The sequence below is a fragment of the Protopterus annectens genome, chromosome 8.part0 (assembly GCF_019279795.1).
Source record: "Protopterus annectens isolate FY-2018-M chromosome 8.part0, PAN1.0, whole genome shotgun sequence".
Classification (NCBI taxonomy): Eukaryota; Metazoa; Chordata; order Ceratodontiformes; family Protopteridae; genus Protopterus; species Protopterus annectens.
The window spans coordinates 1813131281-1813153009 of NC_056741.1; the positions used below are offsets into that span (position 1 = coordinate 1813131281).

The following is a 21729-nucleotide window of genomic DNA, read 5'->3' on the forward strand; positions in this document are numbered from 1 at the left end:
GTCTGTCTATACAACAGTGACTTAAGTGTTGGAATAAAAGAGTTTAAAAATATCATAATCCACTGCTTTGCATAATCAGATTGTCTGGTCACTGGAAGGCTGTGCCCTATTGTGGACAGCTTCTGTAATCCTGACCTCTACATGTGAGGGGGAGATGCAAACCACTCAGGACATAAACAGCCTTAGTACGGGATTACAGTAGGAATGCTCAATAGGTAAAATTGTCGAATGCAAAACATCTGTAAGAAGCTTTCAAACATTCACATTACTGAAATCACTATACTCAGAAATTACAAAAGATAAGAGAAGGAAAACAAAAATCTGTAACACAATGCCCTAATCTGAGTAAAGAAGGGTAGTGTTGCAGAAAGGATTTTTATAAGGCTAGACTTTAGGTTTGTGTTACAGGGTAGCAGACATTACTCCCTCTGATCCTATCCTGCAAAAAGTTGGAGACATGCACACACAAACGCACACATGCGCGCACACACACACACACACACACACACACACACACACACACACACACACACACACACACACTAAATCCATCCCATTATCTAACTCTATCTCTAACCTGCGAACACACACAAACATACACACATCCCTATTACAAGCCCACATACCTGTTTTGGAAAACAGATGTTCATCTACACGCATTTGGTAAATATGAACAGTTAGCAAAATATCCCCGCTGACACTTTTCAAACAAATGTATGTTTGATAAAGTCTAAAGGACCCTAGTAAAGGACAGGTTATGTCTTTATTTGCATCCTATTATCACCAGCTGTAACATAATGATCATTTTAAGAAAAGACTGTCATCTGTGAAATAGAATGGAAGCAGGATCGGGCTCTCCTGACCTTTCCATAGTCATCTTCACATTCTGGGATGCAATGGTGTCACATAAGCTTAAGTAAAGAAGACAAATATGTTTGATAGAGAATCATCAGTAAACATTTATGCTTCAAGTACAGTTATGAAACAGAGAATGGTACAGGTGGGATGAAGGGCTAAATTTATTTTATTTTTTTCATTTCTTCTCTACTGCTGCATGTTTTGTGTGACTAATGAATCTAAAAAAGTAGTCATGCATTGGCCGGGAATCGAACCCGGGCCCCCCGCGTGGCAGGCGAGAATTCTACCACTGAACCACCAATGCAGATGTTGACAGATGTTTTAAGCTCATTCATATGGTTTGAAAATCAAGATACATGCTTACATAGTATATCTGGATATATGCCACATCATCACTTCTCTGCTGTCAGGCATTCTTTAGGAAACACTAATTCCATCTTTTTCATATTCCAGCAATCACTGGATTTCACTGCTTAGAATAAATTTCACTAATGAAATTGAAGTAAACTTAACTTTTTCTAGTTGATGCTTTGATTTACTACTGGCTGACAATCAGCATCTCCAACATTAGAAACTTAAATAGGAAAGAATACACATTAATTTACTTGTACAGTAAAGTACAATATTACTGGCTCATTTGAAGTTTGTACAGTTAGCTTGTGCATGTCTGTCTGTCTGCACATAAGCATACAAATACACATACACAAACACACTGACATACTTGTATATGTATATACATTCATTTATTTGGCATCATGGTTACTTACATATTTTACCTTTGCTAGTATGTTTGCCTACATATATGCTGGTTTCAGTATAAATAAATGAATAAATATAAATATGTGTATATATCAGTGTTATATACTACTAGAATGTCTTAGATATTTATATATTTATTTATTCATATATGTTTATATATTTACTTATATATATGATAATATTTTGCTTGTATAATAGAGGTTTTGATTTGATCTAATACAGGTGTATTAATGAGTTAGATCTGTATTTTTTACATTAGTTATGTAGTTTATATTTTCTGCAATAGTTATTTAATTTCATTCCTTAGCTGGAAGTTACCTGTGTATCAATTGTCTCAGAGTTTTAGTAATACTTGCAATATTGCAATATTGTTAATTTACATGTTATGCTTGATGTTTTATACATAGGCTGTTAACAACAGTTTATATTTTATAATTTATTTTTAGTCTTGTATGAAGGACACATTATGCAGTTAGAAAGTAGAGATGTGCCTTTAAGATAATGGCCAGGTTTGACAATTAACTTCATAATTACATGGTTAATTGAATAATAGATGGTTTTGCATTAGTATAAAAAGGAAAGCTTTCATTTTAACTTTGATCTGAAGAAGCGTACGTTAATAGTACGCGAAAGCGCTCATCCTGTTTTTATCGTTTAATAAACTGCCTTGTGGATTTATGCCTTGTACCTTGACTGATTTCTCCAGCGTGGTGGGTCCTACAGTGTTTTTCCTTACTGCATATGTATATACATGTGTGCTCGTCAGCAATAATTTTAAATATGTAATCTTGCTGACGACAGTGCAGCTGGGTCATGAACTGTCTTCCTAATTATTTTAAACACAGAAACTTGCATAAGGCATTCACCAAAAAGATCACAAACTGATTCTCTGTTTTTTTTTTCATCTCCTTTTTAACACCCTTCATGGTATTCTTGTATTTGTCATGTTTTTTTTTTTTTTTTTTACTCTTCTCCTGATTTTCTCCAAGCTGAATGTGCTGTAAAGTGCCCAACATATTCTTAAAACACCTGTAAAGAACAGCTGTTTAATTTTCCTTTTGTTCCACTTTTTGAAAGACTGATATATGACTGCTGGTTTTAGTCTACGTCTGCCTTAAGAAAAGTGCCCTGAGTTACAACAAACTGCAACAACTTTTCCATTATGAAATGATTCTGTTACTGAAGCTTTTCTACCAGAATCTGGTAGCTCTTTAGAAGGTACCTAGCAATTTGGTTTATAGGATTATACTAAGGTAGTGGTATTTCAATCATTTAAAACTAAGTCAATAGTGATAAAGTACTCTAAGCTGAGTAGTTTCTAGAAGTGGCTCCCAAGTTGAATTTTCAAAATCCCATGCCTTACTTAAGTTTGCATGGTACAAGGGTTTTTGTACTGTCTGATTTGGAAGGGAACCATGTTCCATGGGTGACTGAGACAACATGTGAGCAATTTCCCTATCAAGCAAACCTTACTGATATTTTGCCATAGAACTGGGTTACGGAATGGTTATTAACTGAGTAGTTTTTCCCTTTGAGGAAAAAGAGGCATCAGACAACAAAACTGGACACAGCTTGGAAGACAGAAGACAGATATATTGAAGGAATCATAGGCCAAAAAAATAATGGCAATATCTTTCTTCTGAAAGAAAAAGTAGAAGAGCACTTCCTTGATCTGTAAATTGATTTTGCTATAAAACATTGGGGTCATATTAGTTTGGGGGGGTTGTTTAGAACTATCCGTGCTATACTGACCCTTGTATTTTATGGTGGGACAAATGATAGTGCATTAAAAAGGAATTAGTATGACCTTGAAATCTAGAAGAAAACCACAGCAAATGACATGAGAAAGGTAGAAGGATTTTTTGATAGCACTTGAAATATAGCAATATAATGATTTAAGGACAGCATATTGTCTAAATCCACTCATAAATCAAAGATCATAGTGTCAGCCTAAAAATGGATTACAATTTTGTGATATTATGGAGGAGTAGTAGTTTAACCAAAGGTGACTATATTACATTTCTTTGTTTTTATTCTGCATAATACTAACCAATACCAGTTCTGTAGTGCTGGTAGTATGATTCATAGTATCCTTTATCAGTAATGGTTGTTCTCCCTGTATTGCCAATTCCTGTTGGAATTGTTCCTCCTCTGCCCCCCCACCCCTTCAACTGTTTCTTACTTGTTGATTCTGCCAGTGGGGTGTTCTTTCTTCCATATGATTCTGTGGTTGACCCCGGTTCCTTAACCGATCGGATCGCCTTAATGGGGGTGGGTTCTCAAAAAAAAAAAACCCTCCCTCATCGGCTTCAACTTGCATTCCACATGGGAGGGGGGGTAGTTGTAATGTCAAGCACAGAGTAGTCGTGGAATCATACTACCAGCACTGCAGAACTGTTATTGGTTAGTATTGATACCTCAATGAATAATGAGAACTATGACTCACTTGTCATTCCCCTTAGTTTAGATACAAATGTTGACAACAATGAAGGTCCAGCTATCATAGGTGATGGGTCTTTTAACATCTATAATTATTCAGATATGAATATTTCTAATAGTCATCTAAGTCTGATGAAAAAAGGATTCTCTTTTGTACCCAGTTTCAAATATGACATAAGTAAACTTATTATTAATCTAAAATTATACATGAGACAACTAAATTTAAAGATGTTCTTCATCTCACATTGCTGCAGTCCTTACACTTGGGTAGTCCGCTGTCCTCGGTCGGCCCGAATATCAAAGTATAAGGCTGACGTCGGTCAAGGCGCATTAGACTGACATCAGGACGTCAGGGTACAAATGCGCATGACCGACGTCATATCCTCAGTCTTTTTTGCCGCATGGTCCGATGCAGAAGCAGCATTGCAAGTGCCGTTCGGCGTTCTGAAATTTTTCGAATTCGGAGTTTCAGACCGAGTCAAAGTTGGCTAAGTACCCGTTGGGGAATATTTTAGTTTTTCTTGCCTCAGTGGTTTACCGGATGTCAGAAAAGTGAATAACTGTATTTCTTGTGGGAAACAGATCGCATAGAGATTATCATACTTTGTGTATTCCTTGTTTAGGGCCTGAGCACGACGTTGTTGGGTGTCGCTTTTGTGCTAGATTCAATAAGCGCACTATTAAGAGAAGGTTAGATTGTGCCAGGTTAGTCTTGAAGCGGTGCAATTATAATATGCCGCCGGATGCTCCGGCGTCCGCTTCAAGAAGCGCAAGGACAAAGCAGCTAAGCCCAGGCAAGAAGAGCCGTCCGTTCCGGACGCCGGTTCTTTAGAGGTGTCGGTGGAGCCGGGGGTTTCGCCGGAGGTTTCTCTGGAGTCCCAGGGGGAAACTTTGTTATTGCAGGATGTGGCCTCTCAGGAGGCAGGTCGGGCTGAAGGGGCCTCTCAGGTTACTGTACTCCCCTCCCTTCCTAGGGTGGTTAGAACTTCTCCTTCTGTTTCCAAGGCTTCTCCCAGAGGCAGGCCAGGTTTAGCTTCAGTTGGTGTCACTCCTAGCTCTTCAGGATCTGTGCCCAAGAAGCATATGCTTAAAATGGCAGAAGATTTGATTACTTTGATTAGAGGTTCTTTGCCCCTCCTGATAAGAGACCTAGGGTGGAACCTGAGTTGGGGAGTTTTGAGCAGGCTTGGATGTTTCAGAGTCTTGACTGAAGACTTGCAGGAGTATTCTCCTTATTCTGATTCTGATGTGGATGATTCTACTCCTTCTGCTTCTCCTCCTGAGGATTTTTCTTTTCAGAGACTCTTCATTCCATGAGGGAGCATTTTAAGTGGGAAGGTCAGGACTTCTCTGATTCCAGGAAAAGGCTTAGGGAATTTTTTTTACCCCAGCATAGGCCTTTGGCTATACCTCCTGTTCTGGATGTTGTGGAAGATGTGTTTGCAGAGGCTTCTCTTAATCCTGATTCTTTGCCTCCTGCTCCTGTTAAACCGGATAGGTATTACAGGGTGCCTGAAGCTCATAAGTATCTTTTAAGAGTCCTAGGGCGACCCAGAAACTGTTAGTCAGGGGCCTAAGGGTGTTAAGGCTTCTGTTGTTAAAACCGGTTCCTCCAGATAGAGGCCAGGGCTTTGGATAGATGGGGAAAGAAAGTCTATACTTCTTCCACCCTTGCTATGAGGGCTTTGAATTGCCAGTTTCACATGTTGAAATACCAAAACTATCTACTTTCTCAATTGAAGTCTAAGGTAGATGCTCTGGCGGAAGGTATTGAGTGTAAAGAGTTACAAGATTTAGTACATGTTTCTGAACAGGTGGGTAAGCATTCTTTGCAATGTGGTTTTGATGCTGTACAGGCCTCGTCTAGGGTGGCTGCCACTGGGTCAGTTCTTCGCAGGCACGCCTGGCTGAGGGATCAGAATTTATCTGACCATGTTAAGACAAGGATTTTAGATGCTCCTTTATAATCTGATGTGTTGTTTGGTTCACCTGTTGAGGCAGTCTTAAAGAAAATGGAAGACAAGGCTAAGTCTATGCAGACTGTTAAAGATTTCTTGCAGGTTCAGCCTCCAGTTTAGTAGAAATTGGCCTACCAAGGGGTGGACGTATCCTTCTTATGATTCCCAGTCTAGGGGTAGATCTAGACGTGGTAGGGGCAGAGCTCAGGGCTCTTTCAGGCCTAGAACAGGGAGTTCACCTGCTCAGTCTTCGGGTGAGGGCAGGGGTCAGTCCTTTCGTAAACAGACCCAATGACCTACCTTTTCAGCTGCCAGAGCCTTCTCGTCTGGCAGCACCTTTGGGAGGAAGGTTGGCACTTTTCAAGGAAAATTGGAGTTTAATTACCCAAGACAGATGGGTATTGGATATCATACACCAAGGTTACAGGTTTTATTTCCATACCTTGCCTCCTTTCAAAGGCATGCCAGACGTTCCTCCTCAGCAAAGAATAGAGGCTCACAAACAAATTTCTCTGTTACTTCAAATAGGGGCCATACAGCCAGTCCCTATGCCAGAAGTGGGCCTAGGATTTTATTCTCGCCTGTTCCTAGTACCAAAGAAGGGGAACACGTGGAGACCAATTTTGGATTTATCTATCCTCAACACTTATCTGGACATTCCAAAGTTCAAAATGTTGACGTTACAACAGCTTTTACCTCTGCTGGGCAAAGATCATTGGATGGTAACTTTGGATCTCAAGGAGGCTTACCTTCATGTTCCTATCAGACTGAGTTGCAGGAAGTATCTGCGTTTTCGGGCTGGGACTTCTCATTATCAGTTCTCTGCATTGGCCTTTGGCTTATCTACTGCGCCCAGAGTGTTCACGAAAGTTCTGGCTCCAGTGATAGCTTTCTTCAGGCTAAAAGGAATACAGATCTATCCTTATTTGGACGATTGCCTGATTCTGGCTCAAGAAATGGACGAGCTTCTTCATCATTTGGAATATGTGATAGCAGTGCTAAGATGCCTGGGGTATTCTGTGAACGAAATAAAGTCCAGTCTAGTACCCTCTCAGGACATGTGCTTTCTGGGTGTAAGACTGAATACAGCATCCCAGATGGCCTTTTGACCCCGGACAAACAAAAGAATCTTTCCCTTTACTTTCATCAATTGTCTCATCAGTCCAGGCTGACTGCAAGGACAGTCCTTCAAGCCTTGGGGTTCATGGCATCTTGTATTCTGGTGCTTCCCAATGCCAAACTGCATATGAGGAAGCTACAATGGTATCTCAAAAATGTATGGACACAGCACTGCCAGGATCTGGACACTGTCATTCAAATAATACCTTGCATTCAAAAGGAATTTTTGTGGTGGGCTCAGGAATGTCACCTAAACAAGGGACTCTCTGTGACCCGGCCAGAGGCGAGTCAGATTCTAACGACAGATGCCTCAGACAAAGCTTGGGGAGCTCATCTAAATGGAAAGTGGATACAAGACAAGTGGCCTGCCAGACTACAACATCTGCATATCAACTTGAAGGAGATGTTAGCAGTCCAGTTTGCATTAATAGCTTTCAAGGATTTACTTCTTCCAGGGCAGGTGTTGATTCTAACAGACAACACAACTGTCATGTGGTACATCAACAAGCAAGAGGGAACTCATTCTTATCCTCTATGCAGGCAAGCAATGATTTTGTGGGAGACTGCTCTCAGTTTACAACTAAATCTTCAGGCAAGGTTTCTGCCGGGAGCACAGAACTCCTTAGCAGATGTGTTGAGCAGACGAATTATGGATCCCCACGAGTGGAAATTGGATCCTCATGTATTTCAGAAATTGACAGTGTCATGGGGAACTCCAGACATAGATCTGTTCGCTTCTCCACTAAACCACCAGCTGCCAAAGTTTTGCACGAAAAGGTTTCATCCCACAGCTTGGAAAGTGGATGCTCTTTCTTTCAATTGGAGCAATCTTCATGTGTATGCCTTTCCACCTCTGCCTCTCCTCCCAAAGGTACTTCTAAAGGTCAGACAGGACAAGCCAAGGATGATTTTAATAGCTCCAGATTGGCCTCGACAGCACTGGTACCCATTATTGAGAAGTCTGGTACGCGAGGCACCATGGCCTTTGCCTTGATTCCACACCTGTTGTCTCAGGAGGACAGTCATTTACTCAATGTCAAGCTTCACTCTCTTCACCTAACAGCCTGGCATATTCTGTTTTGAACCATAGAGGGTCTCAACTTCCACAGCAAGTTTTGAATGTTATTTTGGAAGCTAGAAGGCCTAGTACAAGGAAAGTGTACGCAGATAAATGGAAGAGATTTTTATTTTGGAGTGCAGCAAAGGATTTTGATGTTTCTGAGCCTAATTTAAGTGTGGCTCTTCAATATCTTACTGAGTTACTGGACAAAGGTTTGTCCTTCTCTTCTATTAAGGTTCATGCTGCAGCAATTTCGCTCACTATGACTGTGACCCACCATTGTTTTCTCATCCTTTGTTCAAGCAATTTCTTAGAGGGGAAAGAATATAAGACCCCCACGTAGAGCTCCTACTCCTGCTTGGGATCTCAATTTTGTGTTGGAGAAACTCACTCTACAACCTTTTGAGCCTGCAGCTACTACCGAGTTGAAATGTTTATCATGGAAGACTGCTTTTTTGTTGGCCATTACCTCTGCAAGAAGGGTTTCTGAATTGCAGGCCCTTATGGCGGTTGAGCCTTTCTTAATTTTCCATAAGGATAGGGTATCTTTGTACTAATCCTTCCTTTATGCCTAAAGTGGTTTCTAGTGTGGCTTTAAACCAAACTATTCATTTGCCTACTTTTTATGCAAATCCCCAAAATAAAGGGGAAAAGATTTTGCACACTTTAGATGTACACAGGCAGTTGCGATATTATTTGAGCAGAACTAAAGGGTTCAGGCAGTCTCAGCAGTTATTTGTTTCTTTTGCTTTGAGTTCTCAGGGCAAGCCTGTGTCAAAACAAACTATTTCTAAGTGGATTGGGTTTTGCATTGCTTTCTGTTATTCCCATCATGGCAGGGAGATTCCAGCTGGGATTAGGCCTCATTCCACTAGGGCTACTGCTACTGACAGCCTTTTAAGGGGTGGGAACTAAAGATATTTTGGAGGCAGCTACTTGGAGTTCAGTGCATACTTTCTCTAAGCATTATCACCTTCCACTTTACTCTAAATCTAGGGCTGGTTTTGCCACTGCTATTTTACAGGGCATTTTGGCAGCTCCTGCTTCTTTATAGTTTTGCCATCCTCCCTTACCTCTGCTTTGGGATTCTACCCAAGTGTAAGGACTGCAGCAATGTGAGATGAAGAACATAGTACAGTTTTGTACCTACCATAAATGTAGATGTTCGAAGATCCACATTGCTGCAGTCCAATTTACCCTCCCTCCTTCCGCTCTGTAGTTAGAGGCGGTTGTGTGGGTTGGGTTGTAAATATTGTGTATATTGTATATATTGTACATATTATTAGTGCAAGGGTGGTTGGTTGGTTGTTTGCTGTCTTTTAGTTTTGACCTTTCCTTTTAGGGTCTTCTGACATCTGGGGCAAGAAAAGACTGAGGATATGACGTCGGTCATGCGCATTTGTACCCTGACGTCCTGATGTCAGTCTAATGCGCCTTGACCGACGTCAGCCTTATACTTTGATATTTGGGCCGACCGAGGACAGCGGACTACCCAAGTGTAAGGACTGCAGCAATGTGGATCTTCGAACATCTACATTTATGGTAGGTACAAAACTGTACTTTATACTTTATGAACAAAGCTAGCATTGAGAGGGAGAGGGGGATTAACATAGTCAAAAGGAGCAGTTTGTTTATCCCACCACAAAATCCGTTGGTACTAGCATTGGAAAGCTTATGTACCTCCCAGATAAGAAGAGTGGTTGAAACAAGATTGAGTATACATAAGAAGTTGACATCTGCAGAAGAATTCTGTTTAAAGGAATTATCAACAAACAGACAATATAGGGTCATGAAACCTGATAAGGGAGGGGGGGGTAGTTGTAATGTCAAGCGCAGAGTATTTATGGAATATAGGTTTTGAATACTGTAGTTTGTTTTCTTTATCTTGTGTTTTGCTTGCATTCTGTTTTAACAGCATATTAAAACTTCAAAAGAGACCACAGCTCTCTCTGTTCTGAGTCGGGCAGAATTTTTCCCTCCCTCCCACCCATTTAAGTTGTCTTGTTAAATACCACTGTCTTTCTAGTTGCCCGCCTCTTATGTTAATCTGACCATATATCTCATTTCTCTCTACTTTCACTGGCTTATGTGAGTATTCACAAAACCATCACTTTTGAAATCCCACCCCTTCAATTATTTAAATTTATTGGCCATCCTACAGTATTTCATAGTACCAAAATACAAAAGTAACCACCCCTTTCAGTCCATCTTGCTGTTTTAAAAATAGTAACTCTCCACTAAACCTTAACTTTTTAAACAGGTAAAACTCAAGTTACCTACTTTCATATCTAACTTCTCTAGTGCACACTGCAGAGTGCATTCTTTTCAATCTTACCTTTAAGCATCCCTGTTACTAGCACTTTCTCTAATACCTAAAAGATCATCTCTACTTGACTCCAAGTAGACTTTTCTCTATCTGTTAAACCTAGCACTTGCTCCTACAGTACTTATTACCTTGATACGGCACTCTTATAGATAGCACCCCAAAAGGCAAACCCCCATTTCTCGGTCACCCACATCCCCGGAATCTCTCTTAAAGTTTTTGTCTAGTCCTTCTAGCATGTCGAGGGATCAGTTGCTAGTGTCCTCTCCTGCTCAGCTGGTGAACCTGGGAATATTGAGGCAATGTTACAATTGCCTCATGTACACAGACAACCCTCTCCTCCTCCCACAAAACACAAATACATGCGAGAGATGCAACTATACGGCCAAACTGGAGGCTGAGCTCTCTCAACATAGGACTGGCAAGACCAGTCAGGAGGAGAAGGTTACCACACACACTATAGACCCAGTGTCACATAGTACCATCACAACCTCAAATCATACACATAAACACACAAAGACATACTCGGCGGCTCTGATCAAAAATCTACCAAAACAGCAGAGGCCACCAAAGCAGACACCCAAACAACCACCACCTCAGAACACAACACCTGCAACACATAGACCTCACAGTCAGAGTGTCAAACAGTCACAGCCCTTAAGGCCAAACACAATGCCAGACACACTAGTCATTGGTGACTCCATAGTCAGACACACTGACGTCCCCGCTCACCAGACTGAGTAAGGAGAAGGTCACAGTAAGCTGCCTGTCGGGCTAGAATCCGCCATATAACGCAAGCACTCAGGTCTCTCAACAGCAGGTACAAATATGACTCAGTCATTGTCCACGCTGGTGTAAACGACCTGAGACGTACCTCCTTGGACTACATGAGAAGAGACATTGAGGAGCTCTCTGATTATGTAGCCCAGGCAGGTAGGACCCTGACCTTGAGCAGTATCCTACCTTCACCAAGAATGATGCCACAATACAGAGATAAGATGATCAGCTTTAACAATTGGCTTAAACTCTGGTGTCATTCAAAGGGGATTCAATGTCTGTCTGCCTGGGATGACATGCTGGACAAGCCACGCTGCTCAAGGACGGCTTGCACCTGTCACCCTGGGATTCGGATATTGGCAAAGGCTCTTGCCACCCCCATAGTGCCTTTTTAGGCAAGGCTCAAATTCTAAACCTACCACCCTAGAACACAAAAAGGAAAAAACTAAGGGTAATGCTGCTCAATGCCAGAAGTCTAAATCTCAAAATGCACGCACTCGAGGCCCTTCTCAGTATGGAGAACATCGATGTCTGTGCAGTGACAGAAACCTGGTTCAAGGCTCCTGAGAGCACCCCAGCACTATCAGGTTTTACCTCTTATCATGCGTTCCGGCCCCAAAATCCGGACAATACCAAGAAAGGAGGGGGGTATCCATATTCATCAAAGACACCCACACCTCAAGACTGGTGGCAACGCACGATGCATCGGAGACCATCCAGGTGCAAATAACCATAGGCAAGACTGCTCTGCAAATTGTAGCATGTTACAGGCCACCCTCACAAACTCAGGAACCTCACATGGCCTTCCTGAAAACACTAGAGGGGATAAATGTATCACCAAACACCATCATACTAGGTGACTTCAATTACCCTAATATAGACTGGGAACACTACTCAAGCCCAAACACCCTAGCCCAGAAGTTCCTGGAATTCATAAACTCAAATGCCATGGAACAACTAGTCACCATCCCCACAAGAGGAGAAAACATACTTGATCTCATCATCACGAACATGGGAGCACAATGTTCAACACCGGAAGTATACCCCTCACTGGTGAGATCAGATCACAAACTAATCTCGCTGGAGGTCCTCATCCCACCCCACCTGAAATAAAAAGACGACAGTAAAGAACTTCTCGAAACCCGACTTCACACTTCTAAAGACTAGTCTGGTCTCCTTTAAGGCCCCCGAGCCGGCGGAAAACAGTACTCAAGCCGCTGAATCACTTACAAATGTCTTCTACCAGCACCTGCAGGACTGCATGGATAAGGCAATCCCAAGCAAAACAAAGACTCTTTGTACCAAAGGCAAGCGTCCAGTCTGGTGGACCCCAGCCATAAACAAACTCTACAACAAAAGGAGGAAGCTACTACAAGATAGAGCAAAATCCTTAAAAGGTAAGACACCCTTGATCACTATAAGTAAAAAACTAAGAGCTCTCATAAAATCATCCAAAGCAAATTTTGAGAGAAAAATAGCTAAAGACTCAAAAGACAATCATAAGGCCTTCTTTAGCTATATTAGAAACCTGGGAGGAAACTCCCAGATATGCTCAGAACTAGTTCAAAATGATGTGAAGATTACTGATCCTACAGACATTGCCAACATACTGGCTGACAGGTTCAGTGCAAACTTCTCCCCTCCCCAAAAGGAGAGATATCTATACCAAGCGATTGCAGCCCCCAAACATCTCCAACGCCCAAGTGAGAACTGCTCTCTCCAAAGCAAAAACACAGCATCCATGGGACCTGATGGTGTCCCCGGCTGTGTGCTCCACGAACTCAACGAGGAATTAAACCCACAGCTAGGACAGCTGTTTAATCATAGTCTTACCTCTGTGGATACGTACCCAGGGAGTGGCGCACTGCAACTGTGGTCCCACTTCACAAAGGCGGTGCCTCCACCGACCCTGGAAATTACCGGCCCATTAGCTTGACAAGCCTTATCTGCAAAGCCATGGAGAGGATCATAATGGACCTCATAAATAAAGACATAGGGAATTTGCAGACTTTGGATCCATCCCAGTTCGGCTTTGTCAAAGGCAGATCATGCCTTCTAAACTTGGTTGACTTTTTCGAAACAGTCACCAAAGCCATTGATGAGGGAAAGGCAGTCCATACAGCCTACCTCGATCTGGCGAAGGCCTTCGATACAATACCCCACTCGGGTATCATTGAAAAACTCATCAGCTTAAATGTTAACCCATATATCACAAGATGGGTTGCAAACTGGCTGAGTGACAGAACCCACAGGGTCAGAGTTGCTGGCGCCATGTCAGACTCAAAGCCTGTCACAAGTGGTGTACCACAGGGCTCAGTCCTGGGCCCACTCTTGTTTGGCATCTACTTTTCTGAAGTACAAGCAAACACAGGAGGGTTATGGCTGACAAAGTTTGCAGATGACTGCAAACTGGGCGCCATAGTAGAAAACACATCTGACACAGATGTCCTTCAGAAGGGTCTCACAGAAATGGATAACTGGTGCCAGAGCCATGGCCTAAAGTTAAATGCCAAAAAATGCATAGTCATACCCTTCGGGAAAAACAAGGTTACCCTAGCTACCAAATAGGTGGCAATCCACTGAGCACAGAAGAAGTTATCAGGGACCTGGGGACCCAGGTTGATAGTAGTCTGTCATTCGACACCCATGTAGCTAAAGTAGTTAGGAAGACCTTCTACATTGCCCACCTTATCATGAAGGGATTCTCATCTAGATCAAGGGAGGTCATAGTCTCCTATACTCATCACTCATCAGACCAATGATTGAGTACAATGCCCCATTCGAATGTATCTGACCCGACACTTGCAGCAGCTGGAGAGGCCACAAAAGTTCCTCACCAAAAGGATAAAGGGTCTCAAACATCTGTCCTATGCTGCCCGACTGAAAGAACTCCAGCTCTATTCAGTCGCTTACCGCTTGCTCAGAGGTGACCTTTGCCTAACATACAAGGCCATGTCAAACCCAGATTTGATGAATATGCTTCACCTCAAAAATCTAGATCCATCAGAGCCACAAGGGCGGAGACTTAAACCTCGACACGGCTATTAATAGGACGTGCTGGAGGGATAGATTCATCACCCAAAGACTCCCTATGCTGTGGAATAAAATCCCGGTATATGTGAGGCAGAGCACCTCGCTGGCCTTGTTCAAGAGAAATCTTGACCAATGGATGGGAGATCGCAGATATACCCCAGGGATTACCTCAGTGTCACTGCTCAACAGAGGCACAGCAAAATAATGGGTATAGTTCCCCATACTAAAGGGGTGGCGTAAGCCACAAAACTATGGGCTAGGCTTGTAAATGCCCTCGGGCAGATAGCCTAGTATGAACCTATGAACCTAAACCTATATGCAGAATATACTACAGGACACTGACACGTATTTGTTGTTGTCTAAATTCGATGTTCAGAGGGCATATACCAAGAGTGACTGGCAAATTTATGATTTCCTTTGTGAGGGAATAATTAACCAGGATGAGTACAACTATTTGACAGTAGAACATCCAGTTATGTCCAGTATATTCGGTATTCCTAAGATACATGAGGACACTAAACCCCCCCCCCCTTTCAGACCTATTGTGGCAGCTAGAGGATCCAAAACGGACCCTTTAGCGTCCTATATTGATATTTTTAGTAAAAATACTCTTGACTGCATACCACACATACTTAAGGATTCATGGCATTGTCTGGCTTGCCTCAGGACTCTGTCAACTACTAATCTGGGTGATTTTTGGTATGTCACAGTTGACATAGTTAATTTATTCTCTGTAATACCTCAAGATATAGGTTTTGAATGGTTTTCCAAAAGTTTGGGAAAGTATAGTCGAATTCATCAAGTTAAAAGAAGTTTACTGGCAGATTTAATGCAAATTGTCCTAGAAAACAGCTATATTCACTTTGAGGGTGAATATTATAAACAATGTACGGGAGTTGCAGTGGGAGCTAGATGTGCTCCCATATTTGCCAACTTGGTATTGGCTGAATGGGAGGACCAATATGTTTTGTCATCTGTTTATGCATCCAAAATGATTATTTATTTAAGATTTTTGGATGACATATTATTTCTTTGGAATGTCTCTCGAGATGAACTCGATGATTATATAGCCTATTTAAATCAAACCACAACTTTTTTGAGGTTTACCACTAAGGTTGGTAAGAGTTCGATTGATTTTCTGGATTTGCATTTATATACAAGCAATGGGAAAATAGAATCAAGTTTATTTAGGAAAAAGACATACAGTAATACATTCTTACACTATGATAGTTGTAACCCTCAGTACATCAAGAAGAACATAATAAAGGGTCAGATGATTGGGTCATCCCGTATAGTAAGTGATGACACTATATTTTTACAAGAAGTGGGTATATTAATTGCCTTGTTTATGGAAAGAGTAATAGAGACACAGAAAAGGTTGCAGATAAACATCATAAACATAATGCAATCCAGGCAGGGATGATTTTACAGTGTAATACTATGTCTGGTAAGGTGAAGGAAGTTATTGAAATGGGATGGCACAACATATTCCCTGCAGACATGACAAATGTTATAGGAGATGGTCCCAAGTTTATTAATAGTAGGGGGGCAAACATTAAGGAACTCTTAGAGAGAATTCCCAAACCTGTTGGTCAAAGACCTGCAAGGATGGCAAAATGTGAAAAATATAAAGCATGTAAATACATCAGTATGTACAAGTTGGTAACTATAAAAGGTCGCTGGTGTGTCCAGGTTACAGTAATTGTAACACGAATATGGTTATAATATGTGGCCACTTGTTTATCACGTCCAGCGTTTTACGTTGGCATGACCACAAGGATATTAAAAGAAAGAATACTGGAACACACCAGGGACATAAGAAACCAAAAGTAAACTAATTCCTTGTACATGCATATAAAAGACTGTTTGAATTTTAAAAAATTCATCTTTTTTGTCATTGGTAAAATTTATACAAAAGACTTTGGGGGAGATTATAAAAACATACTTGAAGCTAGAGAATGCCAATGGCAAATTAGACTAGATGCCAGTACAAGACCTGGCATCAATGACGCTTTATCTTTGGCATGTATATTAAAAAATAAAGCTTTAAGTATTTGATATAATTGGTTTTTTTTTCTCTCAAAAAGATAAACCAGGGCAAATGTTTTGATATATGGTATTAGTAAATACTGTCTGTGAACTGAATGAGCAGTTAAAAAGTTTTTTTCTCACTATTGAAAATGTGCTGCACTGTTAAGAGTTAATTTTAGAGACCATTATAGCAATTCCATTGCTTTTGAGTGTTTATTGGCTGTAAAGTTGTTTGGATTTTATTTATGGACTGTTTAAAATTTTACTAACTGACTCTGAGGATGCCCTAGTTGGGTGAAAGCGCTAAGTCAGTTGTGTTTTGCAATTGTTTGTCCTAATAAAGCTGATGGTGGTTTTACTTTTGGTTCATCAGTGTTATCTATTTATGAATGAATATTTATTTGAAATCTCATACCCATGTGATTTTTTTCCAGATGACTTCAACTTTTGTTTGCTATAGGTCCAGCTCACCCTCTGAATCGTACTGAATACCTAAACTTGCTTCCCCCAGCTGGGAGTAAACCAAATAGCTTTTTTATTAGGAGACTTTAATTGCGTATATATGGGTCCCTGCCAAAAGAATGAAGTACCGCAATATCGAAATTCAAAACAAGGAGACTGAATGCCGATTATACAAAGTAACAAAGCTTAACATCAGTGAAAGTCAGAACATCAAGCAGGGCAGATGAGGTATTGTGAGAGATCACGGTACAGCTGAGTTTGCGGTCTTGCCTATTGCCAACAGCAGTGTTATCTTAGAGTTAGTATATGTAATCTGCAGAGGGTATAGAGAGTATGGGGGGTGGTTGGTGTTACCTGCAAAAGCTTCTCTTTTTGGTGTAGAGCAGGGTTAGCTTGATGTGTTCTTTTTCAGTGTTCTGAATTTCGTTGTGTGAGACTTCTTTACTTTGAACATTCAGCATTCTGATCTTGTAGTTCTTTTGATAGGAATCCATGTATATCTGTCTATCTATATACATATATAGAGATGTATAATCTGGCCCACCTGTATATTCATCAGTTGTTATTCCCAGTCTTTTCTTATCATCATGAATTCTAGCACTGTGGCACTTTGGCTTACTACAGGCCCCAAAACTCCTTGACTTTGCCTTAACTAATGCTCCTGATCTCTGGTCAGTCACAAAATTATTTCCTGTCATAGATAATCATATTATTTAGTCATCCCCTTCTGCCTCAAGCCTAGTTTCCAAAATCCAAATAATCCTTTTGCTTTCAGAGACTTCAACAAACCAACCATTTAGATTTTATCATCCTTTTCATCAAACATAAACTACTCAATCACCATGAGTTTCGGAAGTCTGGCACCTAATTCTAACCAACAAGTTTTATGATCCATTGAATCACTGTATAGGGAAATCTGTCCCTTTTCATTACTAACTACCTCCCAGAGGCTGAGCAACTACTCATCTACTCCCCGCTAAACTTATAGTATCACCTAGCCAAATCTTTACTAAACATTTTCAAAGTCTCTCCATAGAATACGTAACTGAAGAAAGGAAAATACCACAGCTGTCCTCATAAGACTGGTCCCTCCACTGACCCAGTAATTGTAAGCTCACCAGTCTGAGTAACCTTATCAGTAAAACGGAACACTTTACGGTAGAACTAATCGATATTGACATAGCAGATCAGCAACTCTATACCCTTCCAATTTTCTCTTTGTAAACAGTAGCTTGTCCCTTATTAATCTTGTTAGCTTTTTTGGAAAAGTCACCAAAGCCCTAGATGAAGGACTTCTGATCCACTCTGCTTATTGCACTTAGTCAAAGAATTTTAGAACACCCCCTCACTGGCATTATAGGTAAGCTGTTTGGCAGTTAGAACAGAGACTTATAGCTAAACATTGTTAATCAGCTAGTTAGATCAGAGTTGGATTCCCTAAGCCTCCATTTGCTTTGAAATGTAATTATGTGGAAAACACTTAACCGGATAGTGCCGTTTGGTCACCCTTGAAAAGGGATACTTGTTTCTAGTGGGCTTTTCCGGTTAACAATGTAAAGGAAAAAAAAAAGAAAAAACTTCTCTGCTAAGTCTCAGTCCTGTGAGTAAAACAGCCCTTAAATCCGAAGGATCTAGGGGGAGAAAAATAAAAAAGATGTAATTACTCTCTTGAAAGACTGCTGTGGAGTAAAGGTTAGACCCAATCTCAGTAAGGGGAAAGGTGATCACCTTAGACCAAAGTAAAAACAATGAAGTCCAGCCGGCGAAATGGTCCATTTGGAATCAAAAGTATATTTGGTCCTTGTCCAGTGATAATGACACTAGTCTTGGAGAGACTCAATACTCAATTCCTGCTGATAAACCCGGCTTGAACATGTAGGAGACCTGAAGAAGAGCAAAACCACAAGAAAAACAATATATCTTCCAATGTTGTCTCAACAGAAAGAAAACTTCAGTATCTGAACTCAGTTAAATTGCTTTCATTGGTAAGGCAATTTAGGACTAACTAGTAAACTGAGAAGCACAGTTAAAGACTTTCGATTCGGTGTGTCCAAGGCAGGTGGGTCTAAGGTGACAAACTTTATTGAAAAGCCCATGAGGTAATGGTGGGCTTGCCTTGGTGTGCATATGGGTGGGTTTACATATTATATGCACCAAAAACAGCCAGTACAAAATAGAATATTAAAGCCATTTTGACATCCAGATTTAAATGAGTTGAAAAATTTTACATGAGTTATAAAACCCAGTAAAGAGGATCACTAAGCTGTGTGGCAGTTGGGGGAACCATTCATCAGAATTGACTATAAATACCATAATGTTTAAAAGTTTTAACATCTAAAGTAGTGCTTTTTTAAATAATGGTTCTTCTGAATTGTGAAGACCTACTGAAAAAGACATAAAAAAGCCATTGGCCAAAACGGACCTAGCTACAGTAAGAACCGAATCATAATATACGCTGGAAATGAAGATAAAATAATAAAAATAAATAATAGAATGGGTATTTAATGATAAAATGATATAAATTATATAAATGAAGATGATTACCTCAAAGTGGAGTACTGTGTGTGTGGACTCTGAGTGGTTATCAATCTAAAGTGAAAAAAGGGCTCCACAATGGTTTTAGGATAACCACAAAATGTGTACGAGGGTAAATGGCACAGACTTCCCTGGATTAATCTAACTGTAGAGAAATGGTACCGGGTGGGAAGTAAACTGTGCAGGGGAATCCACCAGCCATAGCTAGGAAAATGAGCTTGGGACTAAAATAGTGGCTGTGCAATTAAAAGGCAACTAGATGAGAGAGAAATCCACAAATATGCCTGAAACGGTACAAAGTGAAACTGGTGAAAGTCAAGCTAAACACTAATTTATACCTTAGAGCGACACAGGATGATGAAAAAACAATATAAAAATGGTGAGAAACAAAAGCAACCCAATCAAATTAAACAGATACCAGTGCAAGAATACAATTAGTTAAAAATAAATATAGCTACTTTTACCAGACATGCTGGCTTTAAAGAACAGAAGAGGGAAAAAAAATCAGTGGAATTTCCTGTGGTCCAGTTTTCGAAGGTTGAGGATGGACATCAGTTATTCCATGCTGTTTAGACCTAGGGCTTTTCTGGCCACTTATCTGATCTTAAGAATCAAAAGCACCAAAGGCTTAGCAGATTACTTGAAACAAACAATTTATTGAGTTAGCGCTTTCGGAAACAAACTGTGTTTTTCCTTCTTCAGACAAGGTACTACCATTTTGCAAAGCTTATAAATGACACATACAATGCCAATTAACTGATTGTTGAAACTAATTGAATAGTTTTAAAGTGACAGATACAATTCAGTAGATTTTAAAAAGCCAAAGGAGTACACCTTAGGCAAATACACTTGAGTCACAGAGTCCTAACTATCAATTGAACCAACATATAAGAATAGTGATGCTGTGTGTGAATATTAAAAAAATTAATCAAATTTTTGTTAAACAAATCCAATAAAAAATACTTATTAGACCATTAAAACAAATCTTCCATGACACTAATACTTTGACTAAACTGAAGGCTCACATGTAAAACCAGTAAAACTATTATCTGTTTAAAGCCAACTTCTTTAGAAAACATTTTATAGAGACCATTTCGTTTAACCCTGGGGTAAATATGCAGCAGTAGAAATTTGCCATTTGAGTTCATCAATTTCTAGATTAATCTGCCAAGGCCCTCCTCTAATGTCTGTATTAATTTGTTTTATCACAGAAAACTTAAAAGCATGGTCTGGAAAATCTGATGTGCCTAGCCAAAGCATTGTTTGTGTCCCTTTTGTTAACAGCATAAATGTGCTCATAAATGCGTGTCCTGAGCTTTCTTCGGTCTTCCCGATATAGAAAGCTTTACAGGCCTGGCACTTGGCACAGTAAACCACTCCCTTAGATTCACACGAAAATCTACCATTAGGTTTATATACCCTCTCCTTATTTCAAAATGGTGATTCGTGTTGAGGTACTTACACTGTTGACACCTCCGCATTTAACCATGCCTTTACTAGTACTGGGGTGTGAGTTAATGGAATATTGCAGCAACTGTTTCAAGTTCTGCCCCTTCTAAAGGTAATCTTGGGTTTATTACCAAAAGTTTAAATAGGAGGGTCCTCCATAATGAGGGCCCAGTTCTTATAAAGAGTTTGTCTAATAAAAGAGTGGTTAAGGTTGTAGGTAACAACAAAACTTGTGTGGTGGCAGTCTTTGGTGTTACATAAAGAAACAACCCTCTGGTGAACGGGAGAGAAGTCCTCAGCCAAAGCTTGAGTTGTACCTAAAAGGGGTGTAAAATAGCCAATCTGCCTTTTAGTAATGACCTCGGAGGAGATACCAGAAACTAGGCTCAGAGGGTATCCTCTCTTAAGAAACATACGTTCAAGCTTAGAACATTCATCCGTGAAATCTCTCTCATCGGAGATCATTGGCTGCCCTGACTAACTGCCCCTTAACCACTGCTCTCTTTGGTGGTAGGGGTGGCAGCTAGAAAATGAAGGAAACAGTTGGAATAAGTGGGCTTCTTATAGATGGTACTTTTAAATCTTTTCTACCCACATCCTTATGCAGACTAATGTCAAGAAAATTAATACATTCATTTTGTAGGTTGAATGTAAACTCCAAAAATTAGTTGAAGCTGAAATCATTTCAATAAATTCTTGAACACCTTCAGTCGCCCTTTCCACAAAATGAACATATCATCTTGGTACCTTGTGTACCATGCTATGTTTTCTTTAAACACAGCCGTTTTAAAGAGGAAGGTGGTCTCCCAATGCGCCATTATGCAGTTGGCAAAACTGCCACCACAGGGGATCCCATCGCCACCCCTGATTTTTGCAAGAAGATCTCTCCCTCAAGCCACATAAAGTTGTTACTCAACACTAAATCT

General features: G+C 40.5%; 1 protein-coding gene and 1 non-coding gene across 3 annotated transcripts in view; one reads left to right on the forward strand and one right to left on the reverse strand.

Annotated features, from left to right (window-relative positions):
• The window catches only part of VAC14 (VAC14 component of PIKFYVE complex), a 3391123-nt gene that overhangs the window by 1584881 nt on the left and 1784513 nt on the right, over positions 1–21729 (forward strand). The window lies entirely within an intron of this gene.
• Positions 1092–1162, reverse strand: TRNAG-GCC. Its single transcript has one exon. It is a non-coding gene; the product is annotated as a tRNA-Gly (tRNA).